This window comes from Arachis stenosperma, chromosome 3, assembly GCF_014773155.1.
Source record: "Arachis stenosperma cultivar V10309 chromosome 3, arast.V10309.gnm1.PFL2, whole genome shotgun sequence".
NCBI classification, from domain to species: domain Eukaryota; kingdom Viridiplantae; phylum Streptophyta; class Magnoliopsida; order Fabales; family Fabaceae; genus Arachis; species Arachis stenosperma.
The window spans coordinates 66621291-66643212 of NC_080379.1; the positions used below are offsets into that span (position 1 = coordinate 66621291).

General features: G+C 40.6%; 1 non-coding gene across 1 annotated transcript; it reads right to left on the reverse strand.

The window, feature by feature from the left end:
* Positions 1-15102: 15102 nt before the first annotated feature.
* Positions 15103-15210, reverse strand: LOC130971678 (small nucleolar RNA R71). Its single transcript, XR_009082887.1, has one exon. It is a non-coding gene; the product is annotated as a small nucleolar RNA R71 (small nucleolar RNA).
* Positions 15211-21922: the final 6712 nt, after the last annotated feature.

Here is a 21922-nt window from a genome sequence, read left to right on the forward strand (position 1 = left end):
TAAATCTCTTTTCATCATACGGGTGTTGCTCCATGGGTTCCTTTCCCTTCCTTCTTTTAGAACTTGAAGAGGCCATGAACGAGAGTTAATATGTGAAAGTGGTAAGGTTTTGGAGACTTTTGGTTGTTTAGGGTTTTATTGCAATGAAGAGAGTGAGGGTAAAATGTTTGTACTGTGAGAGGGAGTGTCTTGTGCTGAAATGAAGAGTTGTGAAGAGTGGGTTATGACAATGAATGTGGGCAAGGAACAAGGATTATTTATATATGGAAGTTGTGAGAGAATGGAGGGTGTGGATTGATGGAGTGGTTACTTGATGGACGGTTGGGGTTATGCATGGATAAAAGATGAGGATCATCACTTTATGATGGAGATTGCTCAGTCTTTTAGGTGTCCCATTTTTTCAATGTTGCATGGCAACATTTTCCAATGTATTCCCTTTTTAGAACAAGTGTGTAGTCCCTCCTTTGTGGTGTCCGAACTTTCTTTGTTTGGTTGTCCTATCTATCCCCATCAATGCTCCTTTTCTTTTCCCTAAAGATAAAATAAGAAAAGTAAAACATAATATTTAAAAAGACAATTTAGCCTTTACGGCTATAACTAATAAAGAAAAGAAAAGATTAGATTGTTTATTTATGAATTCCAACTAACTAACTAACTATTGGTGGGTCCTTATATGCATTTTGGTGGCACCATGGGGTGACACCAAACTTAGTTTGGAGCACTGTGATGAAAAGTTTTTGTTCAAAGCTCCCAAGACTAGCATGCATCTTGGTTTGCTTTGAACACCAAACTTGTTCCTCACTATATGCTGCACAAGAAGGTTTTCACCAAATGTTTGTCATGGTAGGGTTGAAATTCATAAATATTGACTTACTCACTATCTTCTAAAAGCATATAAAACATGGGTTGCCTCCCATGAAGCGCTTCTTTAGTGTCACTAGCTTGACGTTTCTCCCTCATCAGGGTGGTTGGTAATGCTTGAAGTCCTCCCCTCTCGCTGTGGACTTGTATCCATTGGTTGTATCAATGATCTTTACATGTTCCAGGGAAAGAACTCTGTTGATTGTGAAGACTTTAGGTAACTGAGATGGTACAGTGGGGAGATTAGGGGGGATATCTGGGAACTAAGCTGAGATCACTCTATCTCCTGGAGAAAAGTCTTTCGTAGGGATCTTTTTGTTCCTCCACTTTCTTGGTACCTTCTTCCTTGTGTCCTTTGATATTGCCTTGCTCTTGATGACTTCTTTTTCTAAGGGAGTTGTGATGTTGTCTTCACATGCCTCTAGAGGTTTAGATTTCTCCAACTTTTCCTTGAGCTGTGGTAGTTGCTGTTTCCCTTGTTTATCAACCAAAGGGGTCTCCAGATAGGTTGGGTGTGATTCAGTGCTTGCTTCCTCCTTCAGCATCTCATTACGATCTTTACTTGGTTCCTTGTGCTCTTGGTCTGCTTCTTTTGAAAGTTTGAAGACATTAAAGCTGAGCCGTTCATCATGGATCCTCAATATTAGCTCCCCTTTCTCCACATCTATGAGTGCTCTGGCCATAGCTAGGAAGGGTCTTCCCAATATGATTGGGTGAGTGTGACTCTCTTCCATGTCCAGGATGACAAAGTCTGTTGGGAGAAAGTATTTCCCAACCTTTAGCAACACATTTTCCACTACTCTTATTGGTTGCTTTTGAGTCGTGTCAGCCAGTCTGATGACTACATCTGTGGACATTATCTCATTAATCTGCAGCCTCTTCGCTAGGGATAGGGGTAGTAAGTTGATGCTTGCCCCCAAATCACAGAGTGCTTTATCAAACATTGTTTCCCCTATGGCACAGGGGATATGAAAACTCCCTGGGTCTCTTCTTTTTGTAGGCAACTCAGGTTGAATAAGGGCACTGCATTCCTTATTCATCACTATAGTCTGGCCTCCTTTGATTGAGCTTTTCCTGGGAAGAAGTTCCTTCATATACTTGATGAATGCAGGCATTTGTTGGATGGCCTTGATGAATGGTATGTTCACATGCAGAGATGCAAACAAGTCTAGGAACCTTGAGTATATTCTCTTCCCCACAGCACCATTAAGCAGTTGGGGAAATGGTGCATAGAGCTTCAACAGCTCTTGTTGTGAGATTTCTGGTTCTTGGTGATCTCTATCCTCCTCCTCTGTTGAGTTGCCTTCAGGTTGTTTGGAGAGTTTGCTTTGTTTGTCTTCAGCCTCTTGACCACTTGTAGTGACCATTTTGCAATCTTCCCATCTTACTTTCTTTGCTTCTCCTCTTGGGTTTTTCTCCGTGTCACTTGGGAAGACATCAGTAGGTTTGGGAATCTTCTCAGCTATGCATCCCACTTGGAATTCCAGCTTCTTGATGGTTTTTCCCTGGTTCTTAATATTGGCTCGTAGCTCCTCTTTGAACACCTTGCTTTCTTGAATCTCTTGGCATATTCCTTCAAGTAAGGTTTCAAGCTTAGAGAGTCTATCATCAATTAATGGTAGATTGGGATTAGAGGTGGAAGGAAGAGAGGTGTTGTTTTGGTTTTGATATTGGTGTGGAGAAGTGTTGTTGTGGGGGTGTTGATATGTCCTCTGTGTGAATTGTTGATGGGCTGCATTGTTGTTGGAGTTGTAACGTCTCTGGTCTTGGCTTTGATCTTGCTGATTCCCCCACCAAAAGTTTGTGTAGTTCCCAATGTATTTGGCTTGCTCAAGGTTACCCTCTGCCTCTTCTTCAACTCCTTCTTGGGTTGTTGAGGAGGTGGTGATTGCTGCCACTTGGTTCCTCTCCATCTTCTTGGTGAGGTCAGCTAGCTGCTTGGTAATGAGCTTGTTCTGAGCCAGCAGAGCATCTACATTGTTTAGCTCTATCACTCCTCTAGTGTTCCCTCTTTCGAAAGCATCGAAGTAGTCATTCTCAGCTACAGTCTCAATCACATCTATGGCTTCTTCAATGGTTTTCTTCTTATTTAATGATCCTCCAGAGGAATGGTCTACTGCCTTCTTTGATTCATATGACAAGCCTTCATAGAAGATGTGCAACTGCACCCATTCATTGAACATATCTGGTGGACATCTCCTTGTTAGGTCTTTGAACCTTTCCCAAGCTTCATAAAGTGTCTCCCCATCTTGCTGTCTGAACGTCTGCACTTCAGTTCTCAGCCTATTGATCCTTTGACGGGGGTAAAACCTTGCCAAAAACTTATTCACTACCTCCTCCCAATTTGTCAGGCTTTCTTTTGGGAAGGATTCAAGCCATTTGGATGCCTTGTCCCTGAGTGAAAAAGGGAACAAGAGCAGCCTATAGACATCCTGGTGGACTCCATTGGACTTCACTGTGTCACAAAACCTCAAGAAGGTGGTCAAGTGTTGATTCGGATCTTCTTGAGCACCTCCTCCAAATGAGCAATTATTCTGCACAAGAGTGATGAGCTGAGGTTTTAGCTCGAAATTGTTGGCATAGATTGTTGGCTTTTGGATGCTACTTCCACAGTTGCCTGGGTTTGGATTAATGTAAGAGCCTAACACTCTTCTATCCTCCCCAGCATGATTTGCTCTACCTCCTCTCCCATGGTTATGAGCCTCTTCTTCATGTTGGTTTTCCATGTTGCCTTCCATGTTTAGTTCAAAGTGTTCCTCCTCCTCTTCAGCACCGATTGCACGTTTTGCTCTTGCTTCCCTCCTTAATCTAAGGAGGGTCCTCTCTGGTTCAGAATCGAAGGAAGTTGAAGCCCTGCTTCTTCTCCCTGTCATACAACCAACAAGTACAAGCAAGTAACAATATGTGCAGATAGTATTGCTGTAAGAATTAATGTTAGTTGTGAGTGATGCAATTTATCAAACAGTTAGTGGGTTAGCAAAATGAATGGTAAATAACAAAGAAAACGAAAGAGTAGAGGGGGAAGGGAAGAAGTTAACTAAAATAGAAAGTAAATTACTCGAACAGAAAATTAAATCAACAAAACAAAAATGCTCAATCTAGTGATCTTCTAATTTAATCATTATTGATGCACAATCAATCCCCGGCAACGGCGCCATAAACTTGATGCAGGTGGAAACTGTCTCTCAACAAATTTCCTTCGACAAGTGTACCAAATTTGTCGTCAAGTAAAAACTCACAATAGAGTGAGGTCGAATCCCACAGGGATTGATTGATCAAGCAACTTTAATTAGAAGAATGTTCTAGTTGAGCGAATTCAGAATTTTGGGTTGAGATTTGCAGAAAATAAAATGGCGGGAATGTAAATGACAGAAAAAGTAAATGCTAGAATTAAAGGGCTGAAAGTAAATGACTGAAAGTAAATTGCAGAATTATAAATGGGAATGGGGTGTTTGCTCATAAAAGTAAATGCAGAAATTAAAGAGAATGGGTGAGATCAGAATTGGGGAGTTCATTGGGCGCAGAAGATGTTGCAATTCTCCGGATCAAGTTCATTTTCATCTCTTCCTCAATCAATGCACTCATTGATCTCCTTGGCAATCTTAATTGATTGAATTACAATTTCTTGCAATTCAATCTCTCAAATCTTGATCAATAGCCAATTCCTTGGTCAATTGCTCATGAGAACAGATGAAGTGTGGTCACTGATTATACCACATGCATTTCCCAAATCAAGTATTGAGAGGATTTTAGTCACATATCCATCCAAACCCAATTTGGTCCAGCATGAGAAAGCATTTCTAGCTTGATCACTTCATTCCTCTTTCAAGGTTCAGAAGAGATCCAAGTTTGAATAGCTTCTTTTCCAAGATAACTACCCAATTGGATGAAGATCGAAAGCTTTCAAGTAAAATCAAGAGAAAAGATAGAAGAAGAATAATGAAAACTAGTATTAATCCATCAATTTACAATAGAGCTCCCTAACCCAATGAAAGGGGTTTAGTTGTTCATAGCTCTAGAAAATGAAAACAAAGATGGGGAATACATCATGGAACTAGAAGAGCAGAGAAAGTAAAAATACAGAGAGTAGTGCTATTTTCCAACTTGCAGAACTCCTCAAATAATTCAAAACTACTCCTATATATACTACTCTTTTTAGCTTCTAGTTGGCTCTTCAAGTCTTGGGCCTTTGGATCTTGAGTTTGAAGCAGTTCTCTTCTTCATTTGGGCTTGGTTTTACTTGCAGAGTGATAGTGTGAAGTGGGCAGAGACTTTAGCTCAGGACGTTTGGGGTGTTAACGTTTAGTGAAAGTATGAGTTTGAGAACGTTAGTGACACTCAACATTGTCACTAACGTTCCAATGTACCCCTTTGCCTCACGTTAGAGCCCACGTTAACTAGGTTAACGTGGCTTCTAACGTGGCCTTGCCAACCTTCGAGAACGTTAGTGACACTTAACATTGTCACTAACGTTTCAGTGTGCCCCTATGTCTCACGTTAGAGTCCCACGTTAACGAAGTTAGCGTGGCTTCTAACGTGGCCATTCTTAGCCATCCCCAATGTTAGTGACAATGTTGAGTGTCACTAACGTTGGCTCATCTTTCACTTATCAATGTTAGCTTCCACGTTAACTAAGTTAACGTGAAAGTTAACGTGGCTCCTTGGGGATTTTGTGGGTGCTCCCAACGTTAGTGACAATGTTGGGTGTCACTAACGTTGTCGACCTCCCTTGCCTCTTACGTTAGCTCCCACATTAACCAAGTTAACGTGGGAGTTAACGTGGTACATTGCACCTTAGGCCAACGTTAGTGACAATGTTGAATGTCACTAACGTTGGCTTCCTTCCCCCTTTTAACGTTAGAGGCCACGTTAACTAAGTTAACGTGTACTCTAACGTGGCCACTTATGATCATTGGCCAATGTTAGTGATAATGTTAAGTGTCACTAACGTTGGTTCAAAGTCCCTTCTTCACGTTAGAGTTCACGTTAACTTAGTTAATGTGACTCTTAACGTGGGCAATGATGGCTTCGAGAGCGTTATTGGCAGTCTCTTTTCTCATCAACTTTGCAAGTTACCTCCCATTCCACGTTAGTGGCCACGTTAATTAGATTAACGTGACTGCTAAGTGGTTCTTCCTTGCTTCCTTTGGTCCTGAAATCAAGCAATAGAGTGCATCAAAGTTCTAGTCCAAGTCATGGGTAATGCAACATACAATTTGTCACTAAACTCATGCAAAATCCTCATGAAATCATGTAAAATGCACAATGTATGCTTGAATCAAGGTATAAGTGAATATCCACCCAAAACTAGCTTATCTCCTAAGGAAATGCATGAAACTACCATAAAAACAGTAAAGAAAAGGTCAGTGAAACTGGCCAAGATGCCCTGGCATCAACTGGCCGGTTAGTTTGTGGGTTATAAAATACCGCATCAAGTTTTTGGCGCTATTGCCGGGGATTGATTGGGATTGACAACTACTCATTGTTTGATTCCTTAGATTAGATCATTTTTCTTTTAATTAGTTTATTTTAGTGTTATTAATTTTTATTTTTTATTTAATTATTTTTCGTTTCTTTAATTTTTCTTTTCCTTCTTTCTGTTAGAAGTTTCCCATCTCTGTCCCCGTTTTCTTTATTTTTTTACTTCTTTTTAATTTTTTATTTAAATCTCGTCAATTTATTTTATTTTATTTTATTTTCATTTTCATTTTCATTTTTTTTTCTTCGTTTCTCTTTGTTTCTTTTTTGTTATTTTTTTTACTTTTTATATTCTATTAGTTTTATTTTTTTTTTGTCTTTAATTTAAAAAAAATTGCATCTTATATTATTTTTTCTTAATTTCTGAAATTAAGTTTGGTGTCCCCTAGTTATTTTTATTTTCTTGTTCATTTTTTATAATTTTTGAAGCTTTTACTTATTATTTATTTAGTTGTTTTATTTTATTTCTTTTACATAGGTTACCTCACTGGGAATTCTCTGCACTCTGACAAAGAAATTCCCACTTTTCTTTGTTTTCTGTTTGTTTATGAGCAGGAACAGAGACAAGGAACATCTCTTAGACTTTGATCCTAAATCTAAAAGAACTTACAGGCGACGTTTACAACAAGCAAGACTTTACAAGGCTGCAGAATCCATTATGGATCCTAATGATGCTGTTGATGCCAATATGGCAAATCCGAATGGGAATGAGCAACAAAGAATAGTACTTGGCTCTTACTCTGCTCCTACTGCAGATCTGTATGGAAAAAGCATTGTGGTGCCTCCTATAGCTGCGAACAACTTTGAGTTGAAGCCACAACTGGTCACCCTGGTGCAACAAAACTGCCAGTATCATGGTCTTCCCCACGAAGACCCAAATCAGTTTATTTCTAGTTTCCTACAAATCTGTGATACTGTGAAGACAAATGGAGTAAACCCAGAGGTGTACAAACTCATGCTCTTCCCGTTTGCTCTGAGGGATGGAGCAAAGCTAAGGCTAGATTCTCAACCCAAGGAGAGTTTAGATACTTAGAACAAGGTGGTTACTGAGTTTCTCATTAAATATTTCCCACCAAAGAAGCTGACTAAGCTTAGGGTGGAGGTTCAGACCTTCAGACAGAAGGATGGTGAAACTCTGTATGAAGCTTTGGAGAGATACAAGCTACTGACTAGGCAATGTCCTCCGGACATGTTCTCCAAATAGACCCAACTAGATATCTTTTATGAAGGCTTGGGTGAAATATCCAAAATGTGCTTAGACAATTCTGTAGGAGGTTCATTACACAAGAAGAAGACACCGGAGGAGACTATTGAGCTTATTGAATTGGTTGCTAGCAACCAATATTTATACTTATCTAACATGAATCATGTGAACTCTGAGGCTCCTCAAAAGAAGGGTGTCATGGAAGTAGAAGCTCTTAATGCTATTCTTGCTCAGAACAAGCTTATGTCTCAGCAAATAAGTCTACTTACTCAATACATGGGTGGCATGCAAGTCTCAGCTATCAACACCCAAAATCTACCTCAAGAGGTCTCCTATGACATGGCAGGAAATTTAGTGTAAAATGATAATTATGATTAAGCTTAATCCTCTTCCGAACAGGTCAATTACATGGGGAGTGCCAGAGGAATCCCAATAATGATCCATATTCTAAGACATATAATCAAGGATGGAGAAATCACCCAAATTTTGGGTGGAGGGACCAACCTCAGAGACCTTAGAACTTCAACAATAATTCTCAGGGCGGTTTCCAACAGAACAATCACAATAACCGCCAATTTCAGTCTCATCAACAACAACAACCACCACAGCAGACAAACACTAAATCCCAAGAAGATTCTAATTGGGAGATGATGAGGAGTTTTATGCAGGAAACTAGAGCCTCCATTAGAAACTTGGAAGTGCAAATGGGCCAGCTGAGCAAGCAAATACCTGAGAGGTCTGCAAGTACATTTCCAAGTGATACAGTGGTGAACCCAAGAGAAGACTGTAAGGTTATTCAATTGAGAAGTGGTAAAACAGATGGCTCTGAGACAAGGGCCAACGAATAGCTAGTTGAAAAGAAAGCTCCAGAGGAGAAAAAGGAAGAAGTGGAGCACGCCCCTCCAAAGTGTGCAGACAACCCATTCCCTGACTCTCTAGACACGTATTCTACATTGCCAAAGGCTCTTGAATACAAGTCAAAAATGCCATATCCTCAGAGACTTCAGAAGGCTTCCAAAGAAAAGCAATTCTCTAAATTTTTAGATGTCTTCAAGAAGCTACAGATCAATATTCCCTTTGTTGAGGCTCTTGAGCAAATATCTCTCTATGCTAAATTTATGAAAGAACTGTTGACCCACAAGAGGAATTGGAAGGAACAAGAAACAGTGGTGTTAACCAAGGAATGCAGTGCCATTATTCAACACAACCTTCTTGAGAAGATGCCAGATCCAGGGAGCTTCGTAATTCCTTACACCATTGGAGATGTCACCATTCAGAGAGCTTTATATGACCTTGGAGCTAGCATTAATCTCATGCCACTTTTAGTGATGAAAAAGCTTCAATTGAGGAGGTAAAGCCCACTCGTATTTCTCTTCAACTTGCTGATCTTTCTATTAAATTACCTGTGGGTGTTGTTGAGGATTTACTTGTTAAAGTAGGACCATTCATCTTTCCTGTTGATTTTGTTATATTAGACATGGAAGAGGAGGTAAAATCCTCTATTATACTTGGTAGACCCTTTTTAGCTACAGGTAGAGCTCTGGTTGATGTACAAAACGGTGAATTGACCTAGAGGGTCAATGAAGAACAGGTGGTCCTTCAGTCTTTTGAAGCTCTCAAGCACCCTAATAATTCTGAAGGGTGTATGAAAATAGATGTTATTGAACCACTTGTTCAAGAGGTACTAAAAGCTGAGGTGCTTGATGACATTCTGGATCCTATCTCTCAGTGTGAATTAGTTGAAGTTGATAATTCACCACCCCAGAAGGCTATGGTTCACACGCCTAAAGCAAAGGAGGAAGCCCCTAAGCTTGAGCTCAAATCCTTACATCCTTCTCTGAAATATCTGTTCTTGGGTGAGAATGACTTATATGCAGTGATTATTAGCTCTTCCCTAAAGCCTGAAGAGGAAGAGGCACTTATTTCAGTGCTCAAGAGCCATAAAACAGCTCTTGGGTGGACCATTAGTGATTTGAAGGGGATTAGTCCAACCAAGTGTATGCACAAGATCCTCCTTGAAGATGATGCTAAACCAGTTGTGCAATCACAAAGGAGACTCAATCCAACCATGAAAGAGGTGGTCCAAAATAAGGTAATAAAACTATGGGAAGCAGGAATTATTTACCCTATTTTTGATAGTCCTTAGGTAAGTCCTGTGCAGGTAGTTCCCAAGAAAGGAGGGATGACAGTGATCAAGAATGAAAAAAATGAGCTTATTCCCACAAGAACGGTCACAAGATGGAGAATGTGTATAGACTATAGGAGGCTCAACACTGCTACATGGAATGATCATTTCCCCCTGCCTTTCATTGATCAAATGCTTGAGAGGTTAGCTGGTCATGCATTTTATTGCTTTCTAGATGGATACTTTGGATATAACCAAATTGCAGTGGACCCTCAAGATCAAGAGAAGCCAGCATTCACATGCCCCTTTGGAGTATTTGCCTACAGAAGAATGCCTTTTGGACTTTGAAATGCTCCAGTAACTTTTCAGATGTGTATGCTTTCAATTTTTTCTGATATGGTTGAAAAGTTTATTAAGGTATTTATGGATGACTTTTCTGTTTTTGGTAATTCTTTTGAATCCTGCCTTATGCATTTATCTCTTGTCTTGAAACGGTGTCAAGAATCAAACCTTGTTTTAAATTGGGAAAATGTCATTTTATGGTTACAGAAGGTATTGTTCTTGGACATCAGATTGCAAGTAAGGGAATTGAGGTTGATAGAGCAAAGGTGGAGGTAATTGAAAAATTACCACCACCAACTAATGTTAAGGCAGTCAGGAGTTTCTTGGGTCATGCAGGATTTTACAGAAGATTTATAAAAGATTTTTCTAAAATTGCTAAACCTCTAAGCAACCTGTTGGTTGCTGATGTTCCTTTTGTCTTTGATTCTGATTGTTTGCATGCTTTTGAAACTCTGAAAGCAAACCTTACCTCTGCTCCCATTATAGCTCCCCCTAACTGGATCTACAATTTGAATTAATGTGTGATGCTAGTGACTTTACTATAGGAGCTGTTTTAGGACAGAGGCATGGTAAGCTTGTACATGTCATTTACTATGCTAGTCGTGTGTTAAATGATTCCCAAAAGAATTACACAACTACAGAAAAGGAATTATTAGCTGTTGTGTATGCTGTTGATAAGTTTAGGTCCTATTTACTTGGTTCTAAGGTTATTATTTATTCTGATCATGCTGCTTTGAAGTACCTTCTAACCAAACAGGATTCTAAACCAAGATTAATCAGATGGGTGTTGCTCCTTCAGGAGTTTGATATTGAGATAAAAAATAGCAAAGGGTCAAAGAATCAAGTAGCTAACCATCTTTCTAGAATTGAGCCTGAAGCAGGAGTACAACCACCCACAGCTGTGACTGAGACGTTTTCGGATGAGCAATTGTTCCTCTTTCAGCAGGCTCCAGGGTTTGCAGACATTGCAAATTATAAGGCCATGTATTTTATCCTGAGGGAGTACAGTAGGCAACAAGTGAAGAAGCTATTGACTGATGCAAAGTACTACATTTTGGAGGAACCATACCTTTTTAAAAGGTGTTCAGATGGAATCATCCAGAGATGTGTCACAGATGAAGAAAAATAGTAGATTCTTTGGCACTATCATGGTTCTGAGTATGGAGGCCACTTTGGTGGTGAAAGGACAGCTACAAAAGTCCTTCAGAGCGGGTTTTACTGGCCGACTCTCTTCAAAGACTCAAGAGCATTTTTAAAGTATTGTGACAGATTTGAAAAAGCCACGAATCTCCCTGCCAACCATGAAATGCCACAGCAGGGGATTCTTGAGGTTGAGTTTTTTGATGTGTGGGGTATTAATTTCATGGGACCTTTCCAACCCTCACATTCAAACAACTATATTCTAGTGGTAGTTGACTATATGTCCAAGTGGGTGAAAGCTGTGGCTTTGCCCACTGATGAGCGGATAATTTGTACGCTTTTTGGCATTGTTTTTAGTATGTTTTTAGTATATTTGGTTTAGTTTTTAGTATATTTTTATTAGTTTTTAGTTAAAATTCACTTTTCTGGACTTTACTATGAGTTTGTGTGTTTTTCTGTGATTTCAGGTATTTTCTGGCTGAAATTGAGGGACCTGAGCAAAAATCTAATTCAGAGACTGAAAAGGACTGCAGATGCTGTTGGATTCTGACCTCCCTGCACTCGAAGTGGATTTTCTGGAGCTACAGAAGCCCAATTGGCGCGCTCTCAACGGCGTTGGAAAGTAGACATCCTGGGCTTTCCAGAAATATATGATAGTCCATACTTTGTCCAAGATTTGATGGCCCAAACCGGCATTCAAAGTCACCTTTAGATTTCCTAGCGTTAAACGCCGGAACTGGCACCAAAATGGGAGTTAAACGCCCAAACTGGCATAAAAGCTGGCGTTTAACTCCAAGAAGAGTCTCTACACGAAAATGCTTCATTGCTCAGCCCAAGCACACACCAAGTGGGCCCGGAAGTGGATTTTTATGTCATTTACTCATCTTTGTAATCCTTAGGCTACTAGTTCCCTATAAGTAGGACCTTTTACTATTGTATTTTCATCTTTCAATCTTAGGGTCTTTTGATCATGTTTTGATGATTGAACCCTCTTTGGGAGGCTGGCCATTCGGCCATGCCTAGACCTTGTTCTTATGTATTTTCAACGGTGGAGTTTCTACACACCATAGATTAAGGTGTGGAGCTCTGCTGTACCTCGAGTATTAATGCAATTACTATTGTTCTTCTATTCAATTCCGCTTGTTCTTTGTCCAAGATATCACTTGTTCTTCAACTTGATGAATGTGATGATCCGTGACACTCATCATCATTCTCACCTATAAACGTGTGACTGACAACCACCTCCGTTCTACCTTAGATTGGGTGAATATCTCTTGGATTCCTGATACACGATGCATGGTTGATCGCCTGACAACCGAGTGCTCGCCTGACAAACGAGCCAGCCATTCCGTGAGATCAGAGTCTTCGTGGTATAGGCAAGAACTGATGGTGGCATTCAAGAGAGTCCGGAAGGTCTAACCTTGTCTGTGGTATTCTGAGTAGGATTCAATGATCGAATGACTGTGACGTGCTTCAAACTCCTGAAGGCGGGGCGTTAGTGACAGACGCAAAAGAATCACTGGATTCTATTCCGGCCTGATCGAGAACCGACAGATGGATAGCCGTGCCGTGACAGGGTGCGTTGAACATTTCCACTGAGAGGATGGGAGGTAGCCACTAACAACGGTGAAACCCTTGCATAAGCTTGCCATGGAAAGGAGTAAGAAGGATTGGATGAAGACAGTAGGAAAGCAGAGAGACGGAAGGGACCAAGCATCTTCATACGCTTATCTGAAATTCCTACCAATGAATTACATAAGTATCTCTATCTTTATCTTTATGTTTTATTCATCATCTATACCCATTTGAGTCCGCCTGACTAAGATTTACAAGGTGACCATAGCTTGCTTCATACCAACAATCTCCGTGGAATCGACCCTTACTCGCGTAAGGTTTATTACTTGGACGACCCAGTGCACTTGCTGGTTAGTTGTGCGAAGTTGTAGTGATCACAATTTCGTGCACCAAGTTTTTGGTGCCATTGCCGGGGATTGTTTCGAGTATGGACAATTGACGGTTCATCTTGTTGCTTAGATTAGGTATTTTTCAGAATTCTTAAGAATGAATTCTAGAGTTTCATGATGATCTGCTGAAATCTGGCTGGCTGAGAAGCCATGTCTAATCTCATTGGACCGAGGTTTCAACTGATCATCACAAGAGCTTGTTGATCTCTATCAATCTTGCTATTGGAGCAATGATCTGCTAAGGCTTGGTTGGCCATTGGCCATGTCTAGTGTTTTGGACCGGAGCTTTCTCTGAAAGCTTGGCTGGCTGTGAAGCCATGTCTAATTCCTGGACCGGAGTCTTAGACTAGCATTGCAATGATTCCTGGAATCCAAATTAAGAATTCTGAAACTTTTATTTTCTATATAATTTTCGAAAAAAAACACAAAAAAATTTTCAAAATCATAAAAAACCAAAAAATATTTTATGTTTCTTGTTTGAGTCTAGTGTCTAATTTTAAGTTTGGTGTCTTACATGCATTGTTTATTTGATCTTGGTTCTATTTTCGAGTCAATAGTATAGGGAACTGAAGATTTAGAACATGCAACAGAGGAATTATACAGAAAAAGCTGGGCGTTCAAAACGCCCAGTGAAGAAGGACAGATTGGCGTTTAAACGCCAGCCAGGGTGCCTGGTTGGGCGTTTAACGCCCAAAAATGTAGTGCATTGGGCGTTAAACGCCAGAATGTGCACCATTCTGGGCGTTTAACGCCAGGATGGCACAAGGGGGAGGATTTTGTTTTCAAAATCAATTTTTTTCAAGTTTTCAAAGTTTTTCAAAATCAAATCTTTTTCAAATCATATCTTTTCAATCAAATGTTTTCAAAATCAATTTCTTTCCTTTTTCAAAGATACTTGATAACAATTAATGATTTGATTGAACATTTTAAGTATGTTGCCTTTTCTGTTGAGAAAGGCTTAATGTTTGAATCATATCTTTTCTTGTTAGGCAAGTCATTAATTTTTTTTAAAAATCAAATCTTTTTAAATTGTTTTCAAATCATATCTTTTCAATCATATCTTTTTAAAAACCATAACTTTTCAATCAAATCTTTTTAATCACATCTTTTTCAAAATAGTTTTCAATCATATCTTTTTAAATTCTAATTTCAAAATCTTTTTCAAAAATTACTTGATTTTTTTCCCACTCCTGGTTTTCGAAAATCAAAGTTTTTCAAAATGTTTTCAAAATCTTTCACTTAATTTTCGAAAATTTCTTCCTCTCTTCTCACATCCTTCTATTTATGGAGTACCACTCCTTCTCAATGCACAATTCGAACTCTATCTAATTAAGTTCGAATTCTTCTACCTCTTCCTTCTAATTTTCTTCTTCTCTGACACCTCAAGGAATCTCTATACTGTGACATAGAGGATTCCACATTTTCTTGTTCTCTTCTCTTTCATATGAGCAGGAACAAGGACAAAGGCATTCTTGTTGAAACTGACCCTGAACCTCAAAGGACCTTGAAGCGAAAGCTAAGAGAAGCTAAGGCACAACTCTCTGTAGAGGACCTAACAGAAATCTTTAAACAAGAAGAACCCATGGTAGCCGAAAACAACAACAATGCCAACAATGCAAGGAAGGTACTGGGTGACTTTACTGCACCTACTCCCGACTTCCATGGGAGAAGCATCTCTATCCCTGCCATTGGAGCAAACAACTTTGAGCTTAAGCCTCAATTAGTTTCTCTAATGCAACAGAATTGCAAGTTCCATGGACTTCCATTGGAAGATCCTCATCAGTTCTTAGCTGAATTCTTGCAAATCTGTGACACTGTCAAGACTAATGGGGTTGACCCTGAGGTCTACAGACTTATGCTATTCCCTTTTGCTGTAAGAGACAGAGCTAGGACATGGTTGGACTCACAACCTAAAGAAAGCCTGGACTCATGGGAAAAGCTAGTCAATGCCTTCTTAGCAAAGTTCTTTCCACCTCAAAAAATTGAGTAAGCTTAGAGTGGAAGTCCAAACCTTCAGATAGAAGGATGGAGAATCCCTCTATGAAGCTTGGGAAAGATACAAACAATTGATCAGAAAATGTCCTTCTGACATGCTTTCTGAATGGAGCATCATAGGTATTTTCTATGATGGTCTCTCTGAACTATCCAAGATGTCTTTGGATAGCTCTGCTGGAGGATCTCTTCATCTGAAGAAGACGCCTACAGAAGCTCAAGAACTAATTGAAATGGTTGCAAATAACCAATTCATGTACACTTCTGAAAGGAATCTTGTGAACAATGGGACAAATCAGAAGAAAGGAGTTCTTGAGATTGATACTCTGAATGCCATTCTGGCTCAGAACAAGATATTGACTCAACAAGTCAATTTGATTTCTCAAAGTCTGTCTGGAATGCAAAATGCACCAAGCAGTACTAAGGATGCTTCATCTGAAGAAGAAGCTTATGATCCTGAGAACCCTTCAATGGAAGAGGTGAATTACCTAGGAGAACCCTATGGAAACACCTATAATTCTTCATGGAGAAATCATCCAAATTTCTCATGGAAGGATCAACAGAGACCTCAACAAGGTTTCAACAACAATAATGGTGGAAGAAATAGGTTTAGCAATGGCAAGCCTTTTCCATCATCTTCTCAGCAACAGACAGAGAATTCTAAGCAGAACCCCTCTGACTTAGCAACTATGGTCTCTGATCTAATCAAAACCACTCAAAGTTTCATGACTGAAACAAGGTCCTCCATTAGGAATTTGGAGGCACAAGTGGGACAGCTGAGCAAGAAAGTCACTGAACTCCCTCCTAGTACTCTCCCAAGCAATACAGAAGAAAATCCAAAAGGAGAGTGCAAGGCCATCAACATGGCCGAATTTGGAGAGGAAGGAGAGGAAGTGAACGCCACTGAGGAAGACCGCAATGGGCGTGCACTAGCCTCCACTGAGTTCCCCAATGAGGAACCATGGGAATCTGAGGCTCAAAATGAGACCATAGAGATTCCATTGGACTTACTTCTGCCTTTCATGAGCTCTGATGAGTATTCTTCCTCTGAAGAGGATGAGTATGTCACTGAAGAGCAAGTTGCTAAATACCTTGGAGCAATCATGAAGCTAAATGACAAGTTATTCGGAAATGAGACTTGGGAGGATGAACCCCCTTTGCTCACCAAAGAATTGGATGACTTGTCTAGACAGAAATTACCTCAAAAGAGGCAGGACCCTGGGAAGTTCTCCATACCTTGTACCATAGGCACCATGACCGTTAAGAAGGCTCTGTGTGACTTAGGGTCAAGTGTAAACCTCATGTCTCTCTTTGTAATGGAGAAGCTAGGAATCTTTGAGGTGCAAGCTGCAAGAATCTCACTAGAGATAGCAGACAACTCAAGAAAACAAGCTCATGGACTTGTAGAGGATGTTTTGCTGAAGATTGAAGACTATTACATCCCTGCTGATTTCATAGTCCTAGAGACTGGGAAGTGCATGGATGAATCTATCATCCTTGGTAGACCCTTCCTAGCCACAGCAAAGGCTGTGATTGATGTTGATGGAGGTGAACTGATCATTCAAGTGAATGAAGAATCCTTTGTGTTTAAGGCTCAAGGATATCCCTCTGTCACCATGGAGAGGAAGCATGAAGAGCTTCTCTCAAATCAGAGTCAAACAAAGCCCCCACAGTCAAACTCTAAGTTTGGTGATGGGAGGCCACAACCAAATTCTAAGTTTGGTGTTGAACCCCCACATTCAAACTCTAAGTTTGGTGTTGGAAGGTTCCAACATTGCTCTGAGAAAATGTGAGGCTCCATGAGAGCCCTCTGTCAAGCTACTGACATTAAAGAAGCGCTTGTTGGGAGGCAACCCAATGTCATATTTTATCTATTTTCTTTTGTTATTTTATGTTTTCTGTAGGTTGATGATCATGAGAAGTCACAAAATCAATTGAAAAAGCAAAAACAGAATGAAAAACAGGAAGAAAAATAGCACACCCTGGAGGAAGAACCTACTGGCGTTTAAACGCCAGTAAGGCTAGCAGATGGGCGTTTAATGCCCAGTCTGGCACCATTCTGGGCGTTTAACGCCAGAAAGGGGCACCAGACTGGCGTTAAACGCCAGGAAAGGGCAAGAACCTGGCGTTAAACGCCAAAAATGGGCACCAGCCTGGCGTTTAACGCCAGAATTGGCTCAGAACGCATTTTTGCATGCCATTCGGTGCAGGGATGACTTTTCCTTGACACCTCAGGATCTGTGGACCCCACAGGATCCCCACCAACCCCACCACCCTCATTCTTCTTCACCACTCACATCCATCCTTCATAAAACCCCACCTACCTCACCCTTCAAATTCAAACCACCTTCCCTCCCAAACCCACCCATACATGATCGAACCATGAGCCCCCCCTCTCCTATATAAACCCTTCTTCACTCCTTCATTTTCACACAACCTAAACACCACTTCTCCCCCTCTTTGGCCGAACACAAAAGCCATTCCCTTCTTCCTCATTTCTTCTTCTTCTACTCTTTTCTTTCTTCTTTTGCTCGAGGATGAGCAAACCTTTTAAGTTTGGTGTGGTAAAAGCATTGCTTTTTGTTTTTCCATAACCATTTATGGCATCCAAGGCCGGAGAAACCTCTAGAAAGAGGAAAGGGAAGGCAAAAGCTTCCACATCCGAGTCATGGGAGATGGAGAGATTCATCTCAAGGGTGCATCAAGACCACTTCTATGAAGTTGTGGCCTTGAAGAAGGTGATCCCCGAGGTCCCTTTTTCACTCAAAAAGAGTGAATATCCGGAGATCCGACATGAGATCCGAAGAAGAGGTTGGGAAGTTCTTACCAACCCCATTCAACAAGTCGGAATCTTAATGGTTCAAGAGTTCTATGCCAATGCATGGATCACCAAGAACCATGATCAAAGTGTGAACCCGGATCCAAAGAATTGGCTTACTATGGTTCGGGGGAAATACTTGGATTTTAGTCCGGAAAATGTAAGGTTGGCATTCAACTTGCCTATGATGCAAGGAGATGAACATCCTTACACTAGAAGGGTCAACTTTGATCAAAGGTTGGACCAAGTCCTCACAGTCATATGTGAAGAGGGCGCACAATGGAAGAGAGATTCAAGAGGAAAGCCGGTTCAATTGAGAAGGCATGACCTCAAGCCCGTGGCTAGAGGATGGTTGGAGTTTATCCAACGCTCAATCATTCCCACTAGCAACCGGTCCGAAGTTACTCTAGACCGGGCCATCATGATTCATAGCATCATGATTGGAGAAGAAGTAGAAGTTCATGAGGTTATAGCCCAAGAACTCTATAAGGTGGCCGACAAGTCCTCTACCTTGGCAAGGTTAGCCTTTCCTCATCTCATTTGTCACCTCTGTTATTCAGTTGGAGTGGACATAGAAGGAGACATCCCCATTGATGAGGATAAGCCCATCACTAAGAAAAGGATGGAGCAAACAAGAGACCCTTCTCATCATGAGATCCCTGAGATACCTCAAGGGATGCACTTTCCCCCACAAAACTATTGGGAGCAACTGAACACCTCCCTAGGAGAATTGAGTTCCAACATGGGACAACTAAGGGTGGAGCACCAAGAACATTCCATCCTCCTCCATGAAATTAGAGAAGATCAAAGAATCATGAGAGAGGAGCAACAAAGACAAGGAAGAGACATTGAGGAGCTCAAGCACTCCATAAGACCTTCAAGAGGAAGAACAAGCCGCCATCACTAAGGTGGACCCGTTCTTTAATCTCCTTGTTCTTTATTTTCCTGTTTTTCGAATTCTAGTGCTTATGTTATCTATGTTTGTGTCTTGTGATCATTAGTGTCTATGCCTTAAAGTTATGAATGTCCTATGAATCCATCACCTCTCTTGAATAAAAAAATGTTCTTAATTGAAAAAAAAAAAGAAAGAATTGCATGAATTTTGAATTTTATAACAGTTTGATTATTTTGATGTAGTGGCAACACTTTTGTTTTCTGAATGTATGCTTAAACAGTGCATATGTCTTTTGAATTTGTGGTTCATGAATGTTGGCTCTTGAAAGAATGATGAAAAAGGAGACATGTTACTGAGGATCTGAAAAATCATTAAAAATGATTCTTGAAGCAAGAAAAAGCAGTGAATACAAAAAAAAAAACGAAAAAAAAAGAGAAAAGAGACGAAAAAAGAAGGAAAAAAGAAAGGAATAAAGTTGTGATCCAAGGCAAAAAGAGTGTGCTTAAGAACCCTGGGCACCTCTAATTGGGAACTCTAGCAAAGCTGAGTCACAATCTGAAAAGGTTCACCCAATTATGTGTCTGTGGCATGTATGTATCCGGTGGTAATACTGGAAGACAGAGTGCTTTGGGCCACAGCCAAGACTCAATAAGTAGCTGTGTTCAAGAATCATCATACTTAACTAGGAGAATCAATAACACAATCCGGATTCTTAGTTCCTAAAGAAGCGAATCATTCTGAATTTCAAAGGATAGAGTGAGATGCCAAAACTGTTCAGAGGCAAAAAGCTAAAAGCCCCGCTCATCTAATTAATACTGATCTTCATAGATGTTTTTGGAATTCATTGCATATTCTCTTCTTTTTATCTTATTTGATTTTCAGTTGCTTGAGGACAAGCAACAATTTAAGTTTGGTGTTGTGATGAGCGGATAATTTGTACGCTTTTTGGCATTGTTTTTAGTATGTTTTTAGTATATTTGGTTTAGTTTTTAGTATATTTTTATTAGTTTTTAGTTAAAATTCACTTTTCTGGACTTTACTATGAGTTTGTGTGTTTTTCTGTGATTTCAGGTATTTTCTGGCTGAAATTGAGGGACCTGAGCAAAAATCTGATTCAGAGACTGAAAAGGACTGCAGATGCTGTTGGATTCTGATCTCCCTGCACTCGAAGTGGATTTTCTAGAGCTACAGAAGCCCAATTGGCGCGCTCTCAACGGCGTTGGAAAGTAGACATCCTGGGCTTTCCAGCAATATATGATAGTCCATACTTTGCCCAAGATTTGATGGCCCAAACCGGCGTTCAAAGTCACCTTCAGATTTCCCAGCGTTAAACGCCGGAACTGGCACCAAAATGGGAGTTAAACGCCCAAACTGGCATAAAAGCTGGCGTTTAACTCCAAGAAGAGTCTCTACACGAAAATGCTTCATTGCTCAGCCCAAGCACACACCAAGTGGGCCCGGAAGTGGATTTTTATGTCATTTACTCATCTTTGTAATCCTTAGGCTACTAGTTCCCTATAAGTAGGACCTTTTACTATTGTATTTTCATCTTTCAATCTTAGGATCTTTTGATCATGTTTTGATGCTTGAACCCTCTTTGGGAGGCTGGCCATTCGGCCATGCCTAGACCTTGTTCTTCTGTATTTTCAACGGTGGAGTTTCTACACACCATAGACTAAGGTGTGGAGCTCTGCTGTACCTCGAGTATTAATGCAATTACTATTGTTCTTCTATTCAATTCCGCTTGTTCTTTGTCCAAGATATCACTTGTTCTTCAACTTGATGAATGTGATGATCCGTGACACTCATCATCATTCTCACCTATGAACGTGTGACTGACAACCACCTCCGTTCTACCTTAGATTGGGTGAATATCTCTTGGATTCCTGATACACGATGCATGGTTGATCGCCTGACAACCGAGTGCTCGCCTGACAAACGAGCCAGCCATTCCGTGAGATCAGAGTCTTTGTGGTATAGGCAAGAACTGATGGCGGCATTCAAGAGAGTCCGGAAGGTCTAACCTTGTCTGTGGTATTCTGAGTAGGATTCAATGATCGAATGACTGTGACGTGCTTCAAACTCCTGAAGGCGGGGCGTTAGTGACAGACGCAAAAGAATCACTGGATTCTATTCCGGCCTGATCGAGAACCGACAGATGGATAGCCGTGCCGTGACAGGGTGCGTTGAACATTTCCACTGAGAGGATGGGAGGTAGCCACTGACAACGGTGAAACCCTTGCATAAGCTTGCCATGGAAAGGAGTAAGAAGGATTGGATGAAGACAGTAGGAAAGCAGAGAGACGGAAGGGACCAAGCATCTTCATACGCTTATCTGAAATTCCTACCAATGAATTACATAAGTATCTCTATCTTTATCTTTATGTTTTATTCATCATCTATACCCATTTGAGTCCGCCCGACTAAGATTTACAAAGTGACCATAGCTTGCTTCATACCAACAATCTCCGTGGGATCGACCCTTACTCGCGTAAGGTTTATTACTTGGACGACCCAGTGCACTTGCTGGTTAGTTGTGCGAAGTTGTAGTGATCACAATTTCGTGCACCACCCACCAATGATGCCAAAGTGGTAATGAGCTTTCTGCAGAGATATATCTTTAGCCGGTTTGGTGTCTCAAGGACACTCATTAGTGATGGAGGAAACCATTTCTACAATAGACAGCTGGACTCTGTTCTGCAGAGATATGGAGTCCGTCATAAAGTGGCTACCCCTATCACCCTCAGACAAGTAGACAGGTTGAAGTTTCCAACAGGGAACTTAAGAGGATTATAGAGAAGACCATCAGTGTTTCAAGAAAGGACTGGTCTAGAAAACTTGATGATGCTTTCTGGGCATACCGGACAGTGTACAAGACTCCCATTGGCATGTCCCCTTATCAGTTGATCTTTGGCAAAGCTTGTCACTTGCCAGTTGAGCTAAAGCATAAAGCTTACTGGGCAATCAGGTATCTGAACCTTGATTTAGAAGCTGCAGGAATTAAGCGAATGCTTCAGTTGAATGAGCTTGATGAATTCAGATATTCAGCCTATGAGAATGCCAAGTTCTATAAGAAGAGAACCAAGCTACTGCATGACAAGAA